Consider the following 15040-nt stretch of genomic DNA (forward strand, 5'->3'; position numbering starts at 1 on the left):
TTTTATTTGTGCAAACCTGCACAACCTGTACAAAAGGCATGGGTTACACCAGAACCCAAGGGGATTCAATATCCTTGTGGACAAGTTTGCTGAAGTAGTTTGGGAAGGTTTAAACTAATTTAGCAGGGGGATGGGAAACATAGTGATAGTACTGGGAAAAAGGTAGTTGGTTTACTAGTAAAGGTAATGTTTAGTGAAACTTGCAAGAAGTGGCTGATGATAGGGCAAAATGACAGTCAACAGGATGAGTTATAATGTAGAAGGTGAATAAAATTGAAAAGGGTGAATACAGGACTGATAATGTTATATTTGAATGCATGTAGTATACGGAATAAGGTAGATGAATTTTGTTGAATCATTGTGGGAACTCCAAGTGTAAAAAGACCCTCCTGATGGGAATTATTTCCAGACCCACAAAAATGGTAGGATGTGCTCTATAAGCAGTGAGACAGTGTGGAGATAGACAGCGCATGCCAAAAGTTAATGTTACTATAGTAATGGGAAATTTCAGCAGGTAGATTGAGAAAATCAGACTGGTGCTGGATCCCAAGAGGGGGTATTTCTAGAATGCCTCTGAGATGGCTTTTTAGAGCAGATCATGGCTGAGCCCATTAAGGGATCAGCTATTCTGGATTGGCTGCTGTGCAATGAACCAGAATTGATTTGAGAGCATACGGTAATAGAACCCTTCAGGGAAAGTAATCATAATATGATCACATGCTCCCTGAAATTTGAGAAGGAGAAGCTAAAGTCAGATGCATTAGTATTTCAGTGGAGAAAAGGGAATTACAGAGGCTTGGAAGAGGAGTTGGCTAAAATTGATTGGGAAAGATCACTGGCAGGGATGACAATAGAGCAGCAATGGCAAGAAATTTTGGAAGCAATTTGGAAGGCACAGGATAAATACATCCCAAAGAGGAAGAAGTATTCCAAAAGCAAGATGACACAAATGTAGCTAACAGGAGAAGTCAAAGCCAATCTAAAAGCCAAAGAGAGGACATAAAATTGAGCAAAAATTGGTGGGAAGTTAAATGATTAGGAAGCCTTTAAAACCCAACAGTAGGCAACTAAAAAGTCATTAATGATCTGGATGATGGGGTGGTAAATTGGATTAGTAAGTATGCAGATGATACTAAGATAGGTGGTGTTGTGGATGATGAGGTAGGTTTTCAAAGCTTGCAGAGAGATTTAGGACAGTTAGAAGAGTGGGCTGAAAGATAGCAGATGGAGTTTAATGCTGAAAAATGTGAGGTGCTACATTTTGGTAGAACTAACCAAAATAGGACATATGTGGTAAATGGTAGGGCATTAAAGAATGCTTTAGAACAGAGGGATCTAGGAATAATGGTGCATAGTTCCCTGAAGGTGGAATCTCATGTGGATAGGGTGGTGAAGAAAGGTTTTGGTATTCTGGCCTTTATTAAACAGAGCATTGAGTATAGGAGTTGGGATGTAATATTGAAATTGTATAAGGCATTGTTAAGGCCAAACTTGGAGTATTGTGTACAGTTCTGGTCACCGAATTATAGGGAAAATGTCAATAAAATTGAGAGAGTACAGAGGAGGTTTACTAAAATGTTGCTTGCGTTTCATCTCCTAAGTTACAGAGAAAGGTTGAACAAGTTAGGTCTTTATTCTTTGGAGCGTAGAAGGTTGAGGGGGTACTTGATAGAGGTGTTTAAAATTATGAGGGGGATTGAAAGGGTTGACGTGGATAGGCTTTTTCCATTGAGAGTGGGGAAGATTCAAACAAGAGAACATGAGTTGAGAGTTAAAGGACAAAAGTTTAAGGGTAACATGAGGGGGAACTTCTTTACTCAGAGAGTGGTGGCTGTGTGGAACGAGCTTCCAGCAGAAATGGTTGAGGCAGGTTCGATGTTGTCGTTTAAAGTTAAATTGAATAGATATATGGACAGGAAAGGAATGGAGGGTTATGGGCTGAGTGCAGGTCGGTGGGACTAGGTGAGAGTAAGAGTTCGGCACGGACTAGAAGGGCAAGATGGCCTGTTTCCATGCTGTAATTGTTATATGGTTATATGATTAAGTAGGAAAAGATGGAAAATGAAAGTAAGCCAGCCAATAATAATAGCAAGGATACCAAAAGTATCTTCAGATACATAAAGTGCAAAGGATAGGTGAGAGTGGATATTAGATCACAAGAAAACAATGCTGGAGAGATAGCAATGAGGAACAAGGAAAAAGTGGACAAACTGAATAAGTATTTTGCATCAATCTTCGCTGAGAAAGATACTAGCAGTGTGATGGAAGCTCCAGATTATCCGACGTCAAGAAGTGTGTGAATTTGCCTTACTAGGGAGAAGGTTCTTTGGAAACTGAAGGGTCTGAAGGTAGATAAGTCACCTGGACCAGATGTGTACATCCCAGAGTTCTGAAAGAGGTGGCTGAAGAGCTTGTGGAAGCATTAGAAATGATCATTCTAGAATCACTAGATTTTGACATGGCTCCAGAAAACTGGAAAATTGCAAAACTCACTCCACTTTTTAAGAAGGCAAGGAGACAGAAGAAAGGAAATTATAGGCCATTTAGACTAACTTCAGTGGTTGGGAAGATGTTGGAGTTCATTATAAAGGTTGAACTTTTGGGGTGCCTGGGTGCACATGATAAAGTAGACCAACGTTAGCATGGTTTCCTTAAGAGGAAATCTTGCCTGACAAATTTGTTGGAATTCTTTGAGGAAATAACAAGCAGAGCCAGTAGCTGTTGTTTATTTGGATTTTCAGAAGGCCTTTGATAAGGTGCCGCACATGAGGCTTCTTAGCAAGATTAGAGTGCATGGAATTACAGGATGGAGGGGAGACTGGCTGACTAGCAGGAGGCAGAGTTTGGGAACAATGGGAGCCTATTCTAGTTGGCTGCAGGTGACTATTGTTCTGTATTTTTACCGCTTCTTTTCATGTTATATGTGAATGATTTGGATGATGGAATTGATGGCTTTAGTGCCAAGTTTGCAGATGATACAAAGATATGGGGAGGATGGGTAGTGTTTAAGAAGCAGGGGGTCTGAAGAAGATTGGGAGAATGGGCATAGAAGTGGCAGATGGAACGTAGAATAGGGAAGTGCATGGTCATGAACTTTGGTAGAAGGAATAAAGACATAGATTATTTTGTAAACAAGGAGAAAATTCAAAAATCAGAGGTGCAAAGGGACTTGGGAGTCTTTGTACATGACTCCCTAAAGGTTAATGCAGATTGATTCAGTAGTAAGGAAGGAAATACAAGGTTGGCGTACATTTTGAGAGGACGAGAATATAAGAGCAAGGGTGTGATGTTGAAGCTTTACGAGACACCGGTCAGAGTGCACTTGGATTCTAGAATGGTTCCCGATGACTGGAAAATTGCAAATGTCACTCTAGTCTTTGAAACGGAAGAGAGGCAGGAGAAAGGAAATTACTGGCCAATTAGTCTGAAATCAGTGGTTGGGAAGAGGTTGGAGTCGATTGTCTCAGGGTATTTGGAGACCCATGATAAAATAAGCTGTGATCAGCATGGTTTCCTCAAGGGTAAATCTTGCCTGACAAATCTGTAGGAATTCTTTGAAAAAATAACAAGCAGGATGGACAAAAAAGAATCAGTTGATGTTGTGTACTTGGATTTTCAGAAGACCTTTGACAAGGTGCCATACGTGAGGCTGCTTAACAAGCTATGAGGCCATGGTACTACAGGAACAATTCTAGCATGGATAAAGCAGTAGCTGATTGTCAGGAGACAAAGAGTGGGAATAAAGGGAGCCTTTCCTGGTTGGCTGCCAGTGACTAGTGGTCTCCACAAGAATCTGTGTTGGGCAGATATTTTTATATTAAATGTCAATAATTTGCTTGATGGAATTGATTGCTTTGTTGCAAAGTTTGCAGATGATATGAAAATAGGTGGAGGGACAGGTAGCTTTTATGAAAAAGAGACGCTACAGAAGGACTTAGACAGATTAGGAGAACGGCCAAGAAGAGGCAGCTGGAATATACGTTGGGAAGTGTACGGTCATGCATTTTGGTAGAAGAAATAAAAGGGTTGACTATTTTCTACATGGAGAGAAAATACAAAAATCTGAGGTGCAAGGGGATTTGGGAGTTCTTGTGCAGGATTCCTTGAAGGTTAATTTGCAGTTTGAGTCTGTGGTGAGGAAATCAAATGCAATGTTAGCATTCATTTCAAGAGGACTAGAATATAAAAGCAAGGATGTAATGTTGAGACTTTATAAGGCACTGGTGAGGCCTCACTTGGAGTATTGTGAGCAGTTTTCCCCTTTCTCCAAAAGGATGTGCTGACACTTGAGAGATTTTAAAGAGGTTCACAAAATTGATTCCAGGATTCCAACAACTTGTCAAATGAAGAGCATCTAATGGCTCTGGGACTGTATTCACTAGAATTCAGGAGAATGAGGGGTGACCTAACTGAAAGCTATCAAGTGGTAAAAGGCCTTGATAGAGTAGATGTAAAGAGAATGTTTCCTGTGTTTGTAGAATCTTGAACCAGAGGACACAGCCTCAGAATAGAGAGGCATCCTTTTAGAATGGAGATGTGGAGGAGTTTCTTTAGCCAAAGAGTGGGGAATTTGAATTTGAATTTATTCAATTTATTTAAATCTTACGTCCATCCTACAACTTGAGGGAGTAAATATATTTGCGTTATGACTCCATCGCAATGTACAGACATGTGAGCTTATAAGTCTAATGGCTTGTAGAGAGAAGCTGTGCCGTAGCCTGTTGGTCCCGGTTTTAATGCTGAGGTACTGTTTGCCGTACAGAAGCAGCTGAAACCGTTTATGGTTGGGGTGGCTGGTGTCCCTGATGATCTTTCAGGCCTTCTTTACATACCTGCTGTGGTAAGTGGACTTAATGGAGGGAAGTTCACATCCACAGATGTGTTGGGCTGTCCGTACCACTCTCTGCAGAGCCTAATGATCAAGGTTGGTGCAGTTCCCGTACCAGGAGGTGATATAGCCAGTCAGGATGTTCTCAATGGTGCCCCTGTAGAAGGTTTTGAGGATTTGGGGGCTCATGACAAACCTCTTCAGTTGCCTGAGGTGGAGGAAGCTCCTTTGTGCTTTTTTTACCCACAACTAGAGTGTACAGTCCAGGTGAGATCTTCGGCAATGTGTATATCCAGGAACTTGAAACTACTTATCCTCTCAACTGCAGTCCCATTGATGTTGATCAGGGCAAGTCTGTCTCCATTCCTCCTGTAATCCACAATCAGCTCTTTGTTTTTTGGACATTGACGGAGAGGTTGTTATCTTGGCACCATTGTGTCAGGGTGTTAACTTCTCTTCTGTAGACTGCCTCGTTACTGCTAAAAATAAGGCTGAATCGTGGAAATCTTTGCCATAGGCAGCTGTGGAAACCATCTTTACATACATTTAAGGCAAAGGTTGATAGGTTCTTGATTGGTCAGGGGATGAAGGGAAATGGGGAGAAGGCAGGAGATTGGGGCTGAGAGGATAAATGGATCAGCCATGATGAAATACTGTAGAAGACTCAATGGACCACATGGCCTAATTCTGCTCCTATATCTTATGGTCCTATGGACCTATTGAGAAATTTGGAAAGGATAGAAATTAAATTTATAGTTTGATGGCTTCTGTAATTACCAGGATCAGTTTACATTAGAATGTTTCTCAAATCTTGCCTCACAAAAGCATATGACTGTTATAGTTAACAAAGATGGAAAAAAGTAGCTTGTGGGGCAAAGCTAGCCAGTGATATCAAAATAAACAATAAGTTTTTCTCAATAGAAGAACTGAGGGAAATGAGGCCAATGGAAGATGCGATTAGCAGGTATTTTTCATCAATTTTCACCGTAACTAATAAAATTAACACATCAGAATCAGTCATAAGTCAAATATTGGAAGGATGGGAGTAACTCAGGAAAATTACAACTGCCAGGGAAGTGATACTAAGCAAATTGATAGAACAGCAGGCTGACATTTCCAGAATATGATGGACTTCATCCCAAAATCTTGCAAGAAGTGCTGGTGAGATGAAGTATAGAAGGCTCAGAGGAGGTAATATTTTTAAGTGTGTTGAGGGCAGTATTTTCAGATAGTATGTACAAAGATCTATGAGGTTGGGAGCACTACTCTGTCTTGTCTTGGGGAGTGTAGTATCTCAAGCGAGATTGTTGCGATAGGCCAGGAATAAAGTTCTTAAATAAGACACAACCAAGCCAAGGTAGACTGGGGGCATCTACTTGCAGTTATGTCTACATCTTCAGAAAAAAAAACACTCAAAGGAGAGCTAATGATAGTTCAAGTTGAACATGTTCCTAAAAGGATAAAATCTGGGGGTAACAAGTACTAGGAACTCTGGATCTTGACGAATTTCAATGGTTGGATAAAAAATAAAAGATGCATATTCAGCAGAGAACTAAGGATAGGGGAGGATCATCAAGAGTATAAAACTGCAGGCAGAGTGGGGTTATGAAATGTGACTGACCAACAGCATTAACATGAATCTGAACGCATTCTATAAGTATATTCAGGAAAGAAGAACTACCAGAGAATAAGTATGCAACAAAAGAGACAATCTGCACATGGAGTCATAAGGTATAGGTGAGATTCGATATGAATACTTTTATTAGTAGCTGAATAAATCAACAAAGGGAAGATTAAATTCTAATGTAAGTCTTCATTACCAAGGAGGAGTGACTCAATATTTAACAGACATATAAGTGGATGAATCTCCAAGGTTGCATAAGTTTTATCCCTGGCTGCCATGGGAGGCAGGGAATGAGATGACTGTGGCACTGGAAGATATTTTTAGATTTTTGCTAACCACAAGTGATCAGATTAAATGATTAGATGATTGGAGGATCACAAATATAGATTTAACTTTTATAAAACATTGATCAGACCTAAGCTGGAATACCAGTCAGCAATGTATAGGAAAGATGTTATGGCGCTGGAGAGCATCCAGTGGTATGCTGTCAGGAATAGAGCATGAGGAGAGACTGGAGAGGTGAGGTTCGTTTTTCATGGAGAGCAGGGGTTAAGAGGCTCATGATTGAGGTATATAGAATTATGATAGAAATAACAGTAAGTATCTTTTCTCCATATCAGAAGTGAATAAAACTAGAAGACATTTATTTTGGGAATAATGGAAGAGAATTAATTGAGATGCAAAGAGGACCTATCTTTACTCAGATAGTGATGAGTAACTGGAATGTACTACAGGAGAGAGTGGTGGAAGCAGCGTCACTGACAACATTTACAAAGTGCCCTGAAGAGCACTTGAAATGCTAATACACAGAAGTCTTGTGCCTTGCGTAGATAGGATTAATACAGACGGGCACCCAGTGGTCAACATGTTTATTAGAGTATGTCCTATGCTGTTGGTATAAATGAATGTTTTTTTGGTTTAGCAAAGCAACGTGTCACAAAGAAGAATCTCAGCCTTTTAAATAACGGGTGAAAGCACAGAAGCTATGTTTGTTAATTTTGCTGATGACAGAAAGGTAAGTAAGAACTACATTGTGAAGAGGACATAATGTAATTACAGGGTGAAAGGATTAAGTAAATGAACTGAATATTGGAAATAGAATATATCAAAATGAGATGTTGTCCATTTTTGCAAGGAAAAAATAAGAAAGAGGCATATTATCTAAATGATGAGAGATTGCAGATCTCTGTAATATATTGTAGAATTTGATTAATCTAGTCCATGCTTTATGAAGGGAGAAGAGTAATTGTGAAAGCTAGCTGATTGTTATTGCTTGTTGTTCAGGAAAATGTAGGAAGGTTATGATTCAGTTCTGTAGTGAACTGCTGAGACTACATCTGGAGTGCTGCCTACACCACTGGTTTCTGTATTTAAGGAAGGACGTCAAATCATTGGAACTAGCTCAGTGTAGATTTTAAGTCATGGAGTGATACAGTGCTGAGCCCATACCAACTATTGGTGCCCATTTTACTTCAACACTACAGTCTCATCAAACTCCCCCCAAATTGTACCACTTACCTCTATACCTGAAACAAAATGACACAGAGGCCAAATTAGCCTATGCACCACATGTCTATAGGATGTGTGAGGGAACTAGAGCACCCCAAAGAACCCATATGGTTATAAGGAGAATGTAATATACAAACCCCATGTGTGCAGTACCCAAAATCAGGATTTCATCCTGCTCTCTGCTACTGTGAAACAATGGCTCGTCATACCACTCTGCTACAGATGACTAAAGTTATATCAGGAAAGTGCAAGTTGACTTCTGAAAAATATATGGTTAATCTAAGCTAAATTTTGAGGTGTTTAGAAGAGTCAGAATTATATAAGATCCTAAGGGAACTTGACGGGATGGAGATATAGAGAATGATTCTTCTTATTGGAGAGTCTAGAACAGTGAGCTGCTGATCATGTTTACACTTTTGCAAGAACACTGCCAGCTTCTGTGTTCTTACAGAAAGAGAAGGGAGGAGCTACTTGATGGACAGCTGGTGTTCAGCATGGTGAGATAAGTAGAAGCTCAGCTGATAGACTCATGGACACATGGTTTTGGACACTGGATGAACTTTGTTGTACCCGCAGAAAGGTGGGTTTTTGGAGGATCGATCAGGAGGTTCGATCAGTGGCTCTCGCAGTGTGGAAAAGGTGTGACCGGTGGGGAGTTATTAGTGTGGCCAACCCTCACCTGGGTTGATAACTCTAGCACAGAAGACGGTCTCCTTTTTGTGGTCACATTCGTTGACTTTAAAGGAAGAGAAGAGGGGAGAGGAAGGTTTGAAACAAAAGAAACCTAGTGACAAAGAGGTCACTGGTCTCTCTCTAAGTAGCCCGTAAGGGTGAGTTTGAGCTCCATTCGAATACGAAGGTGTGACTGTCCCGTAGTTAATCCACAAAAGTGGGTTCTCTGGTGAGGGAAGTACTTTTGTGAATACCACTTGTGTGTTACCCTTGTTTGGGTGTGGTAGTTCACTGAAGAAAGGCACCCCTGTGGCAAATCACTGTTGGGGTTATTTCGTATGTCGTGGCACCGGATAAGTGGCTATCATGTTGTGTTTGGGGTTGGTTCCCTTAAAGAGGTTCCCCTTAGTGATAAGCTACTGTTGGTGATAATCCATGTGTGGGCTCTGTTTGAGTATCCTGTGGCCACCACTTTGGAATGACCCATATCTGAATTCGGGTGTGGTACTACTTGTGCTGAAAGGATATTCGTTGAAGATCACTGTCGGTGATGTTTTGTGTGTGGAGTGGAACAATTTTTGAGATAAAACCTACTACTATTGTTATTTTGTATTGCTATTGTGGAATCTGTGGAATATTGATGTAATTGCCTTTACTCGAAATTTACCCTGGATTACAAGTATCTCTCTCTCATCACCTATTCCATACATAAATTGAACTTTCATACTTTACCATCTCAAGACTCTAAGCCTCGTTTCTCCCAAACTCAATAGTTTGGGAGTTATATTTACACACATAGATACACGTAACACTGCTAACTTATTTGATTTATCTGGTTATATATGACTGTATTATGTAGTTACTAATAAAAATAGCTATGTTAACACCAATACCAGACTCTAGCTGTTTTCCATTTCTGCTGGTTCTTTAACCTGTCACGGGGTACATGACAGACTAAAGAAGGGGGAGATAAAGGACGTAAGGTACCTGGATGGAGTGTACAAGGGAAGGGAGCTGAGGAAGAGCTTGTTGACAAAACTCTGTGCATGTGTCTCTGTGTCCATGTGGATGTGTGGTCAGAGTGTGTGTGTGTGTGTGTGTGTGTGTGTGTGGTCTACAGTTACCCTGGATCTCTTTGCTATGGGACCAAGAATTCACTCTTTTTTAGTCTGTGTTGTAACCGGTGTGCAATACCTGTCTTTGAGGGAAGATTGTAAGCAGTATGAGCTTCTAATACTTTTCGTAAATAGAGTGAGAAGATTTCATGCTTGACATTGAGAGGGCTGAGAAGATGACAAACTGTTCAAAACACATTTATTCAGAGCATTCTGTGCCACAAACAGTTCTAATCTAAAACCTACATCAATATCCTAATGCAATGGCTTGGAAAATTTTAGAAATTTCTGGAGATTTTGCAGATAGAATTTTCTGCATATATCTTATACTATTGTAATGCCCTGTAAGGTTTCACTGCTAATGTAATGGCTTCTTTGTAATGCTCCCTGCTGAGGTAATGGTTTTTCTGTAGCAGCAAAGTTTGGGTTATGGCTGGAGATAACGGGATGCATGTTAGCCAATAAGAGATTGTTGCTGTGTCTTGTGAGTCTGGAAGGATTTTTTTTTCACGGTCTTTTGTCAAGGAGAGATGAAGAGGGAAGACACGTGTAGAGAGAGCTGGTAGACCACCAGACGGAGTGGTCTAGGATCTGAAGGTCTGAAGGTCGGCGACATTCAGAGGAGACCAATGGTGGAAGAATGACTACGTGAGCTCCAACATGATTTTGACTTGACTTTGGGCCCCCTTGTTTTTTATTTATTTTCATTACTAACCCTATATTCAGATTAAGATTCATAAAGTTCTGTCATTTAATTGTATATGGTGTACTGTTTGATACTTTGCGTTGCGGGTTTGTAACTGGGGGTACATTACACAGCATCCACACAAACGTGATTACCCAGTTTGGCAGGGCCGAAGGCTGCTCCCCCTAGACAAGCGTGAACTGAAGAGCCTGAGGGCTACACCATACTGAAGGAGATTACATAACTGCTTATTAACAGTGACATTTTCCAAAAATCCTTACATCTTCAGTGGGCTTGCCTGTTTTAGGATTTCCTTGCATTCTGGAACGTAACTGCAAACCCAAGCTCAACCCAAATGAACCCAAAACTAAAGGTTGTAAAGGAAAGATAGGGATTTGAATCAATATTAATGGGGAAAAGACACCAGCTATCTAATTATCCTTATCTGAAAAGACTAACCTACCATATTTCTGTCCAAAACATATTTTGTGTGGGGATGGGTTGCACATTTTATATGATCTACTATATGGTTATATGAGTATACTTAAACTGGATCTATACAATACTGTGTTCCCTGGGCCTCCCACTCTTTCGATACTCCTATGACTAATTACTAAAGCTTTTATTGTATATCATTAAGGAGATCATTTTTCACAGCAGTTTTTTTTTCTGGAGTTCTCCATCTTAGGTCTCCCAACAGCTGGTGGCTATACGTCAAAAAAAATTAGCACAATCTGCTGTGCTAACCAAAAATGTTTAATCGCGGTCTAACCAAAGGCACTTAACATAACTAAAGTTCTCAGTAAAGTGGCAATGTATCTTTGGGATTGTTGAAATGGATATGCAGGAATTATATTTTTAAAATAGCCTTTTACTAGACATGCCAAAAGAAAGGTGAAGCACCTTCAATTACTCCAAAAGACTGAAGTTGGGCAAAATATTGAAAGGCTTTTATTCGCTGTACAATACGACCTCCACAGTGAGTGTCTGCCCCGGACTGAGGGGGACGGGCAAGGCGAACACCTTTATACAGGACTCTGTGGGAGGAGCCACAGGGGCAGTCAGCAGAGGGGTGTGTCCAGACAGGTAACCGAGTTACAACATATATACATGGTTTACCACATTCACCCCTCCTTTTTTTAAAAAGAGTCCCGTGGGGTGAAGTGACTGACAATATTTACAAGTATATTTACAGGTTAAGTCTATCAGGCGGTTGAGTCTGTTGCTGTGATCTACGTAGCACCGGCGATGGTGGTTGTGCTGGCTCCGGCCTGACTTCAGGTGCCAGCACGTTAGGCGTCGGTAATCCCTCGTGCGTGTGCGTCGTGCCCGGTATGGGAGTGTCGTGTGGTGTCTGTATAGGTTTTGGGGTGCACGGTGTCTCGTAGGTACATACATTGGTGGGTACGGGGTCAATAGTCACCACGGAGTGTTCAGGGTAGGGGCCCGGAGCTCCTGCGGGTGCCAGGTCGCGGATGGAGACCGTGTCCTCCAGCCCATCAGGTAAAACCACGTAGGCATACTGGGGGTTTGCATGAAGTAAGTGAACCCTCTCGACCATTGGGGAGTATTTATTGTTCCTCGCATGTTTCCGGAGCAGCACTGGCCCCAGGGACGTCAGCCAAGTTGGTAGGGGGGTTCCAGTGGTCGATTTTCTGGGAAAAGAAAAGAGTCGCTCAGGAGGGGTGGCATTGGTGGCTGTGCATAACAGGGAGTGGATGGAGTGGAGTGCCTCGGGAAGGACCTCCTGCCAGCGGGAGACCGGCAGTCCCTTTGACCTGAGGGCTAAGAGTGTGACTTTCCACACCGTGCCATTCTCCTTCTCCACCTGTCCATTCCCCCGGGGATTATAGCTCGTGGTCCTACTGGTTGCAATTCCCCTAGCCAGTAGATATTGGCGCAGCTCGTCACTCATAAACGAGGACCCTCTGTCACTGTGGATATAGCATGGGTATCCGAACAGAGTGAAGAGCTTGCGCAGGGCTTTTATAACTGACGTGGTAGTGGTGTCGGGGCAGGGGATGGCGAAGGAGAACCACGAGTACTCGTCGATAACGTTAAGAAAGTACACATTGCGGTCGGTGGAGGGAAGGGGGCCCTTAAAGTCAATACTCAGTCGCTCAAAGGGGCAGGTGGCCTTGATGAGTTGTGCCTTCTCGGGTCGGTAGAAGTGCGGTTTGCACTCTGCGTAGACTTGGCAGTCCCTGGTCATCATCCTGATCTCCTCAAGGGAGTAAAGCAGGTCCCGGGTTTCCACGAAGTGGAAAAGTCGGGTGACTCCCGGGTGGCAAAAGTCTACATGTAGGGCATATAGCCAGTCGATCTGCGTGCTGGCGCATGTTCCCCGGGATAGGGCATCGGAGGGCTCGTTGAGCTTCCCAGGCCTGTACATGTTGTCATAGTTGTAGGTGGAGGTTCGATTCTCCACCTCAGAATTTTATCACTTTTGATTTTGCTCCACTGTTGGTTATTAAGCATGAATGCGACTGAGAGCTGGTCAGTCAGCAGGGTGAACCTTTTGCCGGCGAGATAGTGCCTCCAGTGCCTAATAGCTTCCACTATGGCCTGGGCCTCTTTTCCCACCGCGGAGTGCCGAATTTCAGGGCCTTGAAGGGTACGGGAGAAGAACGCCACTGGTTGGTTGAGGGTAGCAGCCAGCGCAAAGTCGGAGGCGTCACTCTCTACTTGGAAGGGAATGGCCTCACCCACTGCATGCATTGCTGCTTTGGCAATGTCCCCTTTTATACAGCAGAAGGCTGCGCATGCCTTGGCTGAGAGGGGGAATGTGGTGGGCTTGACCAGGGGGCGAGCCTTGTCCACGTAGTTAGAGATGCATTGGACGTAATATGAAAAGAAGCCCAGGCACCTTTTGAGGGCTCTGAGAGTGTTGGGAAGAGGGAGTTCCAACAGGGGGTGCATACGGTCGGGGTCAGGGCCAATGACTCCGTTCTCCATGACACACCCCAGGATAGCAAGTCGGGTGGTCCTGAATACACACTTGTCCTTGTTATAGGTGAGATTGAAAGCTTTGGCCGCTTGGAGAAATTTTTAGAGGTTGTTGTCGTGATCCTGCTGGTCGTGACCGCAGATGGTGATGTTATCCAGATATGGGAACGTGGCCTTCTGTTGGCACTGGTCCACCATCCGGTTTGTTGCCCTCTGGAAGACAGATACACCATTCGTGACACCGAAGGGGACGCCCAGGAATTGATAAGACCTGCCGTCCGCCTCGAAGGCGGTGTAAGGACGGTCCTCCCGGTGGATGGGGAGCTGATGGTAAGCGGATTTTAGGTCTATGGTCGAGTACACCTTGTACTGTGCTATCTGATTGACCATATCCGTGATGCGGGGTAGAGGGTACGCGTCGAGCTGTGTGCACCTATTGATGGTCTGGCTATAGTCCACGAACATCCTATTTTTCTCCCCGTTCCGAACAACCACCACCTGCGCCCTCCAAGGACTTGTGCTTGCCTCAATGAGCCCCTCCCTGAGCAGCCGCTGCACCTCCGACTTAATGAAAGCTCTGTCCCCCGCGCTGTACCTCCTGCTTTTAGTTGTCACAGGTTTACAGTCGGGGGTCAGGTTGGCGAACAGCGGTGGGGGAGGGATCCTGAGGGTGGAGAGGCCGCAAGTGGTGTTGGTAGTGCAGCAGTTGGCATGGTGTTGGGTGGGATGTGCGGGTCGGTGTGCGTGTGTGGTCAATAGCGGGGTATGTGACGTATCCCTACAAAACTGGGGATTTACGACAGTAATTGGTGGGAGGGGCCCATCATACTCCATTGTCACGCTTTTCAGGTGGCTCTGGAAGTTGAGCCCCAATAGCACAGGGGCACACAGTTGAGGCAAGACCAGTAACGTAAAGTCTCGATATTCTGTGCCCTGCACCACTAGTATCATTACACAACCCCCCCGGATGTCTGTTGTATGCGACCCGGAAGCCATGGTGACCCTCTGACTTACCGGCCGTATCATGAGTCCACAATGCTGCACTGTGTCGGGGTGGATAAAACTCTCTGTGCTGCTTCTGTCAAATAGGCAGCTTGTCCTGCACCCCTCCACCAGGATGTCCATCATTGACCTTGCAAGCTGATGGGGAGCGTTTGGTCGAGGGTCATGGAGGCCAAGGTTGAGTCGCTGTCTTGGTCCGGCACGGTGGGGTGCCCTGCGAGCACCTGTTGGTCATCGGTGGTGGGAGGTGGCACCGACCAAGATGGCCGCCCCCATGTCTCGCATGTGGTGGTGGCGTGCAGGGAAGATGGCGGCAAGCAAGATGGCGACCCCCATGTCTCACACACGGCGCTGCTCAATCCTGCTCGCGATTTGGACTTACAGACCTTGGTGAAGTGGTCCTTCTTTCCGCAGCTGGAGCAAGTAGCTTGTCGAGCTGGGCAGCGTTTCCGGGGGTGCTTGTTGAGTCCGCAGAAGTAGCACTTTGTGGACTCACGAATGGCAGCAGCCGAGATCGATTCGCTGGCGGGTTGCGGGGTCTGCAGCACCCACGAGGCTGTCGGGGGATCACGTGCCTGAAGAGCCTCAGAGTTATGCAGAGCGGCCTCCAGCGTGTCAGCCAGCTCAATCGCCGAACTTAAGATAAGATCGACTTTTTC

Source organism: Mobula hypostoma, chromosome 7, assembly GCF_963921235.1.
Source record: "Mobula hypostoma chromosome 7, sMobHyp1.1, whole genome shotgun sequence".
Classification (NCBI taxonomy): Eukaryota; Metazoa; Chordata; class Chondrichthyes; order Myliobatiformes; family Myliobatidae; genus Mobula; species Mobula hypostoma.